This window comes from Protomyctophum parallelum, assembly GCF_964188405.1.
Source record: "Protomyctophum parallelum genome assembly, chromosome: 3".
NCBI lineage: Eukaryota > Metazoa > Chordata > Actinopteri > Myctophiformes > Myctophidae > Protomyctophum > Protomyctophum parallelum.
Genome location: NC_139698.1, coordinates 29,629,647 through 29,642,704, shown reverse-complemented (window position 1 = coordinate 29,642,704; position 13,058 = coordinate 29,629,647). Strand labels below are relative to the sequence as shown.

The 13,058-nt window shown below is 43.3% G+C and overlaps 1 protein-coding gene across 2 annotated transcripts in view; it reads right to left on the bottom strand.

Moving 5' to 3' along the window:
- The window catches only part of LOC310856186 (receptor-type tyrosine-protein phosphatase U), a 228,045-nt gene that overhangs the window by 156,625 nt on the left and 58,362 nt on the right, over positions 1-13,058 (bottom strand). The window lies entirely within an intron of this gene.

Here is a 13,058-nt window from a genome sequence, read left to right as displayed (position 1 = left end):
CCGGACCAGCCAAGCTATTGACTAGGGTCAAAATACTACAGGATGTTGTTGATCGTTGAACCGGAAGTGACTTAGGAAGATTCGTCTATTTTGGCCAAAATCAGCGTAATGGTGCTTTCCCGCCATCTGGTGGCGAATCTAGAGAATACACTATCAATGAAAAAAAAATGAAAAAACATCTTTTCAAGCCACCAGATCTTTCTTGTAATTACCGCCATACCGGCGGTATGGGGGCCGACAATAACCGTGGTAATAAAAATCCCATACCGCCTGTGACAGTGTGACCCCACCCTGTCACTGTTTGCTGCTAGTTTACATGCCTTTCAGTAAGCGCTGTTAGGATATGCAAAGACTACTAAGAAGCAGCAAACTGACCACACACACACACACTGCTCTCATTGGATTCCTGTCACTTTAAGGAGCTGAACACAATTTGGGCCAAACTAACTCAATTTGGGCCAAACCAACTCCCCTTCTAGGGAGGGGGAGGATTGCCTGTCACAGAGGGACATCTGAGCAGAAAAGGACTTTTGGGAAAACTAAAGACTTTCAAATAGAAGAGCTACAAGCTCAACTGAACTGCGAATGTGAATATATATATAAGAATGTGTTTTGTGCCAAACCAAGCAGAGTTGACATGTTGTGGATCATGTTGACCCCTATTCAGTTGGTCCAGTCTAGTGGGAGGGGCCATGGGGGGTATAAAGCTCAGAGACTGAATATGCCAGTCTGTCTGTCTGCTCACTCTGCTGGTGGAAGGAGCTGTCTCTGAGGAGGTGATGTTATTATGTTATTGTTTGATGCCATTGTTTACATAGATCTATTAGTGTGATGTTTATTATGATATATATATATATATATATATATATAGAGAGATTATAAATATTTAATTTACATTTGAAAAGGCCGGATTTATAAATACGTAGAATGCTTATATCATATGATAATGACTTATTTGGAAATGATTGGTTTGATTTATGGTGTTATATATGATATGCAGTACTTTGTTTTGAATATACTTTTTTATTTCTATTTTGCAGACGTTTGGTCTCTTTTGTTGTCACTTGTATTGTCACTTGGGTTAATAAATCGTGTTAAACTTCTGCCAAACTGCGTGCCTTGCCATCCGTTTGTTCATACAACCCTCGCCTGAGACCAGGGGTGTGACACCGCCCCAGCCCTAGACCTTACACTGGAAGAAAACACACGCGTACGCTCTCTCCCTCTCTCTGAATGTCACAGACAGACAGACACATAGATAAATAAACCTCTATTGATCCTCATGGGGGATCACTGTTATTGTAACAAATGGACTGTGTAAATTATCCTCTGCTCACACCCCTGCTGTCTAATGAATGGCTGCTCCATTACCTCGTCAGTGAAAATGTGGAGAGAATGGATGAAGGTATCTGACGAATGGCATGTGATTGCCAGGATAGGGCAAACATCAATAAGGTCCCCCATGTAACTGCACTCACCTCTGAAGCCTCATTAAAAAACTAATTGGCAAGCAAGCAGGTCTGGAATTTCATCATTTTAGGGGCAAGGCCACTTAGGGCAAAAAGGCCAAATGACAGGGCAGGATAAATAAAAAATAATACATTTAACTTGAAGGTTAAGGATGATTTAACAATTTTTCTGCCCGCTAGGTGGTAGCACAGGCATAGAGCAACGAAGTCCTGACGTAACTCGCTCATCCCGACGATTCCCCTGGTTCGCGGAAGTAATTTCTCTATGGAGAATAACATGGGGTGATCTTAATATCGTCTACTATAAGCGTTGTGGTCCAAAAATAAACAAGCTGTCTCGGCGTTATTGTCATGGAGGTGTCTCTGTATCGTTTGCAACAGTCAGTCACTCATATATGATAGTCTGCTTCTAGCGAAAATCTAACTAATTCAGCAGCAGTAACATTAGCGTTTTCTCTCAGTCAGTTGATTCTTCATATCCATATGAGTGAAGCGGCCGGGGTGACATGTTTATTTTTCAAACACAGTTGTTATATGAGGCGATCTCAAATCGCCTCAATGGGGATTTCAATGCAACTAAACAAATACATGAACCTGGGGACTGACGCCCTCTACTGAAAGTGACGTCAGACTTCGGTGCTCTATAGGCTCTCATTGTAACAAGCCTCAGTTATCAGGGAGGAGGGGGCTGTTGTTGTGAGGAGTGATCATTAGCATTAGCGCATACCCTTTACCTCTCGTCAAAAACGGTTACATGTCCGGAGCGATGCGAGACAAAGTCACAAATGAAATCCGATCATCGGATGTGCCAACATATCTGGGTAATCCAATTAAAGGACTTCCGTGTATTCAAGTGGTTATCTGGGCTGCTTGGTAGACACCGTGCAGCGCGTGCACAATTATTTAGTGAGTGCCTCAAGGCACGTCCACCGTTTCCCAGATCATCCCTCTCAAGTGTGAGCCCAGGAGACACGTGGCATCACATTAACAAACAGATGGTAGTAGCTTCACGCTACAAAAGGAGACACCCCCACCACCCCCCCAAGCTAAGTGTTCAACCTTTCAATGAAAGCCAAGTGTTCACTAGAGAGCTGAGCCTGCTTAAGTCAGCCAGAAGGTAATTATATAAATGCAAAATATGACCTGTAAGAACAAATATCATATGTTCGGCCGGCCCCTAGTTTAAATGTAGAATTTCAATGAACGAGCACAAGTCTGAACTTTAATTTCCTTGAGTAAAGAGACACTTTGCCACTGATTATCATATCAGTTGACTCGGCTGTAGAACATCCTACATTGACAAGAATTATAATAAAAAACACCCTTTCTCCCCAGCAATGATTTCAGGGCACATGCAGAGAGATTTCCCACATGGTATGGTGGCACATTTGTATGAATGAATTACTTTCTGAATCAGGTCTGATGAAGGTCTCTATGTCCCTGTGACCGATATGTTGATTAATAAAGCAAATAAATGTGGAGAAAAGTATGTGCAGGAGTTCTTTCTAAATGGATTGACTCCAGGAAGGGCTTGCGTCAAGCACGTTAGCTCGGTATAAACAAAAGATGGCCTGACAGAGTGTCCATACACACTCTCCGGATATGTCCCGGGCCATGTCTCAAAGAATAGTGCTCTTCTCTCCGATTCCTTTTCATGGTTGGTGAACAAGGAAAAAGTTAATTTGGGCGTCCCGTATTTATTTCTTATGTTGCTGGTGTTTTTGCAGTACCCGACACTACAATACTTAGTGTCACTGTAGGACGCAACAATAAATAAAAATGTAACAAGGTGTAGGTTCCATAATGCAATTCCAATGGTGCAGCTGCGTTGTGTAGCCCTAAACAATAAATGACACAATTTGGCCAAGTCGGGCCAGCCACACCCCAAAATACCCGTATGAGTGTCTCAAAGAATGGGGAATATGTGTTCTCTCCTCCGCATCATCAGTGGCCATACACTTGGTGGGGTTGGCGAAATGGCCTTCATGATGTACCCTAGGTCAGGTACCCTCACAATGCAGGAACTGTGTTCCAAAGCTCCTTACCTCCTCATGCATTGAAGGAAGCATCAGCTTCCAGTTCAGGGCTGTCCACAGTTTCAAAAATCTTGGGATATATATATATATTTTTTTATATTTATATAATTTTTATCCCACGATTTTGTAACCCATTTTTCACCCCTGTGTCAATCATCTAATGTGATCCTGGGCTCTACACACCCTCCACCAACCTAGTCCCCATATATGGGGGACACGGGGAGAGCAACGGACTTGAACTCATGCTTCCTTCATGCCTGAGTGTCCAAGTTGCTCCTTTACACCTGACAGGGGGGATAATTTTTGTTTTAAAGAAGAATGGGTAATTTGCAAGAAGACATACGTATGTATGTATGCAAAGGTGCACACCAATTGGTCCTGTCGTTTCCAAGATTATTTATTTATATTTATTTATACACACAGACACATAGAAACCATCTGGGGCCTGTTTCACGAAACTTGGATTAACTAATCCAGGATTTAGGCCAAAGCCAGGCTTTTTAAATCCTGATCTTTACAGCCTGGTTTATTCCGTTCCACTAAAGCCAAGCGAGGCTCAGAATTGGCGGATTTGGCGAGCCGGGATCAGCAAGCATGGCTTAATAGACAGTCTGGCTTTATGTCTCTAGACCCATTATGTGGATCACAGATTTACTGATCCTTCTTCTTCATGGGGTATTAAGGCAGTTTGCATCCTTAATGATACAAGGACTTAAGCTTCTAAAATAAATACTACTGCTGTAATTAAAGAGAGAACATACTCTCAATAGTGGATAGACTGAATGATTAACTACCCCAAGAATATAGTTTACATTTTACCACTACTATTAACTTAAAACAGAATTCTTAATAATTATTGTAAGCATAATGATATTGTCGCATTGTGATATTTGGCCATAACTCCCTCCTCTGAGGGAGCTACCTTTGGGGAAGGGGGTTGTTGTCCAGACAGGGGCCAGACTGGTGAGGGTCATGGGTTCATGTAGCATGCCAAAGTTTGTGCTATTGCCATTGAGAATGCATTGGGCGTTTAAGTTAAATAACTCAGAAACGTCAAAACATTTCAAAGTAAAAAGTTCCAGCATGTGTCTCCACAGTAAGCTGAATTTTAAAGTGTGAATGGAGTTTCTAGGTGAAAGTGATTTTTTGAAGTGCCACTATCTGCCTATAAATGTCTCAAATTTGAAAGCACTATATTTCTAAAACTATGAAACATTTCAAAGATTCCTTTTCAGGCACACATGTCCACCGTAGGATGAACCTAAATAGGTTTGAATGGGGTTTCTAGGTGTAAGTATGTAGGACTAGTAGTGGGTGAAACGTTACAATGGTAATATGTTGTAAAACAATGAGTAATGGTAATATTTAGTGGTTTTCACTTTTACAAAAAAATAAATAAATAATATAATATAATAATTCTTCTTAACCGTGCACTTGCACGACAGCAAACCTATTCATGGGGAACATTCACCAAAAGCAGCTGATCTACAAGCTCACAAGCTGTCATGATGTTGTGCAGCCTATATATTTTGGTTATTTGATTTTATATAGTGCTTAAATTAGTCCTTTAATGCAGACCGATACAAACAAGGCAACATAAACCCATAATAATTGAATAAATCTGGAAAACATCATTGGTCTGTGATCAGTTTGACTGCTTAATGAACAGTAAAGACATCAGGATTAGGTTAAACCTGGCTGTTAGCCTGGTCCGGAGCAGGCTAAGTCCAAAGCATTAGTTTCCATGGTAACTAATGTAGCATCACTTTCATGAAACCGAATCAAGCCTCAACATATCCAGGTTAACTGGTTAAGTTAATCTGGCAAGATCAACCAGCTTTCATGAAACCGGTTAATTACTGATCCAGGATAATTAAGCCAGGATATGTGTTAAATCCCGGCTTAATCTCTAATCCAAGTTTCGTGGAATGGGCCCCTGGTCTTCCAGCCTGGTGGAGATAATCACCTCAAACATAAATTCCAAAGTTGTGTTTGAGGGGAAAAGTTTTAACTTAATCAAATCAGGCTGCTAACTCTCCTGTTCCATATGCAAATGTGTGCGAAGACAAACATAAACCTGCCTGAGCTTCAATTATGCTGTCAAACTGACAACCTCCCTCGTAAAAAAAAGACCCCTAGTTGTCCCTGCAAAGTGACACTAATTACAAGCCAGAGGGGCTGTAGGCCTATTACCATATCTAGCTATACACAGATACACAGGCGGGCGTGCGCATGCCCCCACACACACACACACACACACACACACACACACACACACACACAATTCAATTCAATTCAAACGGCATAATTGGCATGAGAAAACGTACGTTTACATTGCCAAAGCAGAAAGACACACACACACACACACACACACGGCAGGCCAGACTTGCCTGCCTGGCCTGCCATAACTCACATTAATGACTTCTTTAGCTCATAAAAAAGATAGGCTGAAGATCGAGGTTTGTTACCCTAAATAAAATAAACATCTGAAGGACTTGGTGAAGTCCATGAGTGTTTGAGCACTTTGCTTTCACACTTTTACAGAGGGCCAAATACTAAATATGTTCTTATTTGGCAGGGGCTAATGAGTCCCCCCAAATCTAGACAGAAATTCCTCTCAGGCAACAAGATACAGTATAAAGATGGTTTATAATCCCTCTAGGAATAGGTGCATGGCCACCACCAGCAAGAGTAACTACACAATACACATCCTGTTATATCATCTCTAATTTACTTCATCAATGGGTGCTTTTAGCCTTGCAGCACAGACCACGCTTTGACCACGATGTGTTGTTGGGTCATTATATTAAGGTTTACCGCTGAGACTGAGGCCACAATTCACATGGAGTCTTTATCAAAAGGTTTACCACACAGACGGAATCGTTTCAATTAATGGTGTGTATCCATGAAGCCACACACACTGAATACGACTGAAACATATACAGTATGCCCACAGCAGGGGGGCAGTCAGCCAGATATTTCGTGAAGCCTCATTTGAAATCGGTAGTTCATATAATGGCCTGTTGTGGCGCTGGACTGGACCCAAAAAGCCCCATAGCTCCATAGAGGCCCATGTATTTTGGCCCAACTTCACCTAGACTGTATTACCTTAATAAACATGGTCATGAATACTTTCTTCTTCCAGTCACTAGTTTAAAGTCTCATTTCTAATGTCATAATATTCTTTTTGGAAAATTATGGTCCCATTAATTAAAAAAATGACCATAAAGTCGCGTATGTTCTGAGGGGCGTGGCTACCGTTACAGTCTATGATCGGGATTCCCCACCCACTCGAGTCAAAATAAAAACCAACGGAGAAGAAGGGGGGAAGTCCCGCCTCGTTGTCTGGGCAGCCAATGACCAGCTGGTATACAAAACGGAGCCAGCCAATGGCCAGCTGGTACCAAAGATGGCGACTTACATCAGGAATTAGCATATTATTACAGGCTTCATTTTACGTTCATGTTAGACCCGGGGAACGCTTTGTCCATATTTGTTACAGTCTATGGCCCACAGTGACGCTGTAGCTGCCACAAAGCACCAAATAGAGAGAGGAAGGCATACATCTCATGCGACGAAAACAAAAATGACGGACGGACAGAGACTGACACTACTGCAGTGCTATCTTCTATATTATCTACAGACTATTTATGCCAACCTTCACTTTGCTTGCCTTTTTCAAATGTTGTAATGTACTACTAGACCTATACGTGCCCGTCGCAGTCGGCCACCGGCCTACTTGGGAACGATGCAACTTGGGAACCTAATGATATACGTTGTCATAGCACCCGTTTTAACTGTCAGCCGGTGTCCCACATGGAGATCTGTGTATGTGCCTGTGTGTGAAGACTGCAAACTGAAAAGTGTTGTGGCAATCAATTCGGCCCACTGGCAAAGCCTGATTGGTTGAGCCTCAATTGGCTGAGGCAGAGGCTGGAAATTGCACAGGTGAAATAAGTTGGCCTCATAAGGCCCACTGGCAGAGCCTGGCCCAGGTGAAAGGAGTTGGCCTCATTAGGGCCACTGGCAGAGCCTGACCAGAGCCTTTTGTGGTGGTTCTGGAGAACCGTGGGTCCGACCGACTCGATACATGGCACTGCACACCGCACAGGGAGTGCTCGAGTTCTCGAGTTACGTGCATTACAACAGTACAGCATTACAACAGTACACACACACACACACACACACACACACACACACACACACACACATGCACGCAGACAGACAGACAGACAGACACAGACAGAGACGTGGTGCATTTATAGTAGGATGCATATTGTGTTATTAAGATGGTGATAAAGGCAATGGTGATTGAATTAATGCATTTTAAACTGATTGTTTACATGATGACCATGAAGTTAAGTTATAATTACAGCCTGTATTAATTATTTTGAAGTAATTCATGAACATGTTAGGAATGCATGATTAAATAAACATTAGATATGAATGCATATTATTATGGTGATATATAATATGATGTATAGACATGCTGATGTAGCCTATTGTAAAATATGCACTGGCGCCACGCTCTAGGCCTTGAGGGCTGGGCAGTATTGTGTTAACTAATTAATCTTTAACCCCCATTGACTGTTTTTCACATGAGTCACTGACATGAGTCACTGACATGACCTTCTCTGCCATAGAAAGCTCTTTCTATGGCACTTATAAACTGAGCAAGTCTGCACCATTGTAAGAACTGAGTGGTGCAACTATACATATATTAATTGTTATAGTAAGTAAGTAGCCTTGCCGAGCCATGAGGCCCATAGGGCAGGAGCCTATCTCCTGTTTATGTAGCGTGAGGCAGCTTGATGTACAAGTACACCGTAGTACACACTTCACAGTAGTAACTATAACATATTGTTATAGTTACTACTTACTGTAGTGTGCTCGACATCCAGACCCCTAGGAATGATACCGGGGAACCAGTCAGGTTCCAACGGACGCCAGTCCGGTTCTGCCCTGAGTAGCCCGTTATCTCATCATTTCAGGGAGAACACATTATTTCCATTTCAAACAGGTGAGGAGGGCTTAGGCTTTCTAATATACAGGTTGGTTAACTATAGGCAGCCAATGAAGGCTGATATTTACACATCATTCTTCCAAAGCCTGGGAAAATAGGATAAAGCTCTGTAGAGTGTTTTGTTTACCAGGCCTCTCTACAAATCGTTCCACATTCTTAAAACTAGTTTTGCTGCTTGATAATATCATTATTTCCATAACATCATCACAAAGGCACTGATGTGCATGGCACCATGACCGCAAAGCAATTCCACAGTTTGAGTGAGACTCGAGAGCCTGTACTTTTTGAGGGCGCTATATTCAGCTATAGTGTCGCCTCACAGCTAGAAGGTCCTGGGTTTGATTCCAGCTGGGGACGCTGTGGGCACTGGGGGTGTGTTCTCTCCTCCATGTCAGCAGTGCCCATACCCGAGCCGGGGTTGGCGAAATGGCCTTTCTTTGAGTTTGCATGTTCTCCCCGTGTCCCCTATAGGGTAGGTACCGTCACAATAAACATGCAGTAATCCTGGTCTCTAATCTACCTCCCCTTGGCCAGCTGGGGCACCTGATGGAGGGTAAAGGAAATGGTCTGAATAACGTGTTCCTTCCACGTGCTATGTCCGGCCGGGGAAACTCCCCCCTGTCAGGTGAAAAGAAGCAGCTTGGCCTCCTCATGCATAGAAGGAATGAGGTCAGTCCGCTGCCCTCCCCAGGTTGGCAGAGGAATAGAATTAGATAATTGACACTGGGTGAAAATATGGGTTGCAAAATTGTGGGATAAAAAATATGCCATTGACAATGAATGGAGAATCATATGTGTCTGAGCATATCAGCAATTTTTGTGCCAACACAAACTTTGAATGCCATTGACAATGAATGGTCATATGTCCAACACAGGGAATGAAGGGTGCTCCACTGACGACGTTGCGTTGCATTCACCCTATTTGCCTTGGTTCATTTTTTGATGCTGAATGCAACACAACACAGTTTTGGAGTAATAGAGTATGAAAACAAGTAAGTGTGTGTGACGTGTGTGAGGTGTGTGTGTGTGTGTGTGTGTGTGTGTGTGTGTGTGTGTGTGTGCATGCTTGTCTGGAAACACACAGGGGTCAGTGCAATGACACACGGTGACACACAGCTGGGCCATGCTGCAGAGTGGAGGCCAGGCAGGGGTTAGAAAGAATTACACACTACTAATGTCATTGTCCTCCATGGCTCACTGGCACAGACTAGTGCTGCCGGAATTGTCCAAAAATTACATTCGGATATTCGTTTTAAAAACCCACGTGGATTTGAGCAATTCGACCCATTCGGATTTCGGATATCAATTCGAGCCATTCGGATTTATTAATAATTATATTTACACCAATACAACCTGAGACATAACATTTAAGATTGCATTGCTGGCGCAACTCTCTCTCCACGCATTGGTGCTGCTGAAAACCGAGTTGGAACACAAAGCATGCATTCTCCCTTCTCCAGTAAAACTTTTTTTTTCTTAAGCAATCCTACCACACAGCCTTATCAAAATGAGGCACGGAGGCAGTATTAATTCACAGAACAGAACACTGCATTGCTGCTGCTGCTGCTGCCGGACCCGGCACCACATTTCATCCTTACGCATATTCTTTATCTTCTTATAATTTCCTAAAGGATAAAGTCGCTTCATGATTCTCCCGTCTGTCCGAAACAACACCGACCCAGATTCTGATCACTAGATACGCTGTTGACGGAAGATTTCACCCTTCTGAGCAGCGTACACTCACTGCGCAAAGAACGTAAAAGGCTCCCGCGGCCCCGCCCGCCCTGTGCTCACTACGCAGGCTACGCTGCGTAGTCTGCGTTTAGGAAGAATACGAGGCAGAGCTGATTTATTCTTTAATGTATGCCGGTGTCGGCGTGTCGCGTGGCAAATATAACTAATCTACAAGCTCACAAGTCACAACGCGTCGCTTACCCATGGCACCGTCTCGCGAAAACTAATAATAATAATAAATAAAAAATATTTTGTATTATTATTTTTAATTCAAACCTTAATTTTATATATTCGGTTATTCATTATTTTTTCGATTCGAAAATATATTCGGATATAGAATATTCGTTGGCAGCACTAGCACAGACTGCTGATAAGATGACACAAGATGGAAGACAGGATGTGTTTTACATTTACTACATGGATTATCTGCCCTCCCTAGCTTAGTGCAGTGGTTTTCAACCAATCAAGATCCATTATTTATTCTGCATTTGAGTCACAGGCCACCATTCCATGAGCTTTTGTCCACAATTCCATTGCTATACAGTATTGTTGTACCATAGGAGATATAATAACAGGCCAACCTTGATCACAATATAATCCTGCCACAGTAATAGCCTGCGCAACAGCCCATCCTTTGTCCGCCTTCTCCTACAAAACCACACCTCACAAAAAAAAGCACACATCTCACCCTGCACAACACCAACAGCATGCCTGTCCAGACATCACGCACTGCTTTGCATCCATGCAACTGTCATATTTACAGTACAATACCCATTTCTATGAAAGAACACATTCTTGCGCAACACCACAAGCCTACGTCAAAACCGTCACCACTTTGCTGAGTTACGGCAACTCCGTTCACTTCATGGGGCCAGTCCAATGGCGTATTGTAGTCTACGGCCTTCACAGTGACACACGCGTTACATGAACCACGCGACCGGGATGATTTCCACCCCTTCAATGTCCAACCTCGCTGCCTCTGCTCCACACTCAGCCCCCTCCCCCTCTGGCTGCTGTGCCGGACAGGCGAACACTCCACCTCAGTACTCATCGACAAACACCACGTCGTGTTGACTATCACTAGACTACACCTCAGTATGCATCGACAAACACCACGCCGTGTTGACTAGACTACACCTCAGTATGCATCGACAAACACCACGTCGTGTTGACTAGACTACACTAATAAGGACCCATGACGGCCGGCGTAACCCGAAAAAGACATCTCTCGCCTATCGCACGGCAAACGCCACACAACTACGCTTGGTGAACGCAGCTAAAGCAGCTGCCGTACAACATGGACCTCGCAGGTCCATGTTGTACGGCATCGCGGGGCCGGGGGGACTTCAATTGACAAGTGCGTGAGTGAGTGAGTGAGTGAGTGAGTGAGTGAGTGAGTGAGTGAGTGTGTGAGTGTGTGTGTGTGTGTGCGACAACACATAATAATTAATAACCCATCCGTTACTACATGTGCAGGGCACAATACTGGGTTTAAAAACACAGCAGAAACATGAAGTCTGTCAACTCCCGCAATTTCCTTCTTCCCATATTGCGCTGCAACGTAACTCTAGGATGAGCCAAATGGCCCTTACAGGTCCATTGGGTTTCATTTTAAGCTTTCAAGAGTTAATCTATAAAGGACCATTTGGTTACCAACTCTCCATCATGTAGTGGTGGTCCCCGGACCACTGGTTGAAAACCACTGGCTTAGTGGATAGTATTCTCTCAAGAACAGATTCCGAGCTGCGCTACTGAATCTGTCGGCAGGGGCATTGAGAACGTGTGGACATTGGGTATTAGTGGAATGAAAACATAAGCAGCCAGGCACCAGTCTAGTGAATTAAACCCTGACAATGTAATGAATTAGCCTCTTTTTTATTTTGGTCTTAACACTTTTCCCACGCATGAGAAATGTAGTGCAAAATTTCTCCTGGGAGCTCCATGCTCTGTTGCTATCTCAGCGGTGTTTACTAATCTTCCCTGGATAGCAATTTCCCAGCAACAGAAAGTTAATAGTGGACTGGTCCACTGTAAATAGACACAGGCCGGATTAAACACAGCAGGATTAGGAGAGAAACAAGCATACAGTAGAAGCATAATTCTGATGCAGACATACCATGAAGAGATCGAACTAAAGTAACTCAATGAAACCTGCCATGGTTTAAAGTCAACTGGAGTCACTAATGTATAATGTATTATTGGGTTATGACACTTCATCATATTAATAACATGACTGATGATTCACAATGTTTCAAGGAGTGGACATACCTTAGAGAGGTCACCCGGTAATCGGTAGGTCACCGGTTCGCCTCCTAGCCCTCCCATGTCTACGTGTGCAAGTATTGATATATGATATGACTTAACCCTTAACAGCTTCCCCCTGAGCACTCATCATGACCATCTGAGCACAATCAGAATTGCAGCTCCAGGGCGAAGCTGGAACTGAATTTTCCCCATGGAAATAACAAAGGTCTCTCCTCTCCTTCGAGCCTGAAGGACAGGTAAAAAGTTCCACACAACATCTTGGCTCTCAAAAACAGCTCACTGTGACCTCATCATGTTGAGAAAATACTGTAGCATCTTATTTCCACCTGTTCTTCCATTCTGATGAAGGTCCCAGAATGCTGTAAAGGTCGTCTGACGAGGCAGTAAGCTTTAATTAAACCTGAAGGGAAAATTATTAATTATCCTGTGTGCTTGGTGGCTGTGGGCAGATTCTGTCTGGAATGCTGATGATGCAGAGGTGAGAGAGTAGAGGTGCAGTCCAACTGTTTCAGGATTATCATCATTTATCAA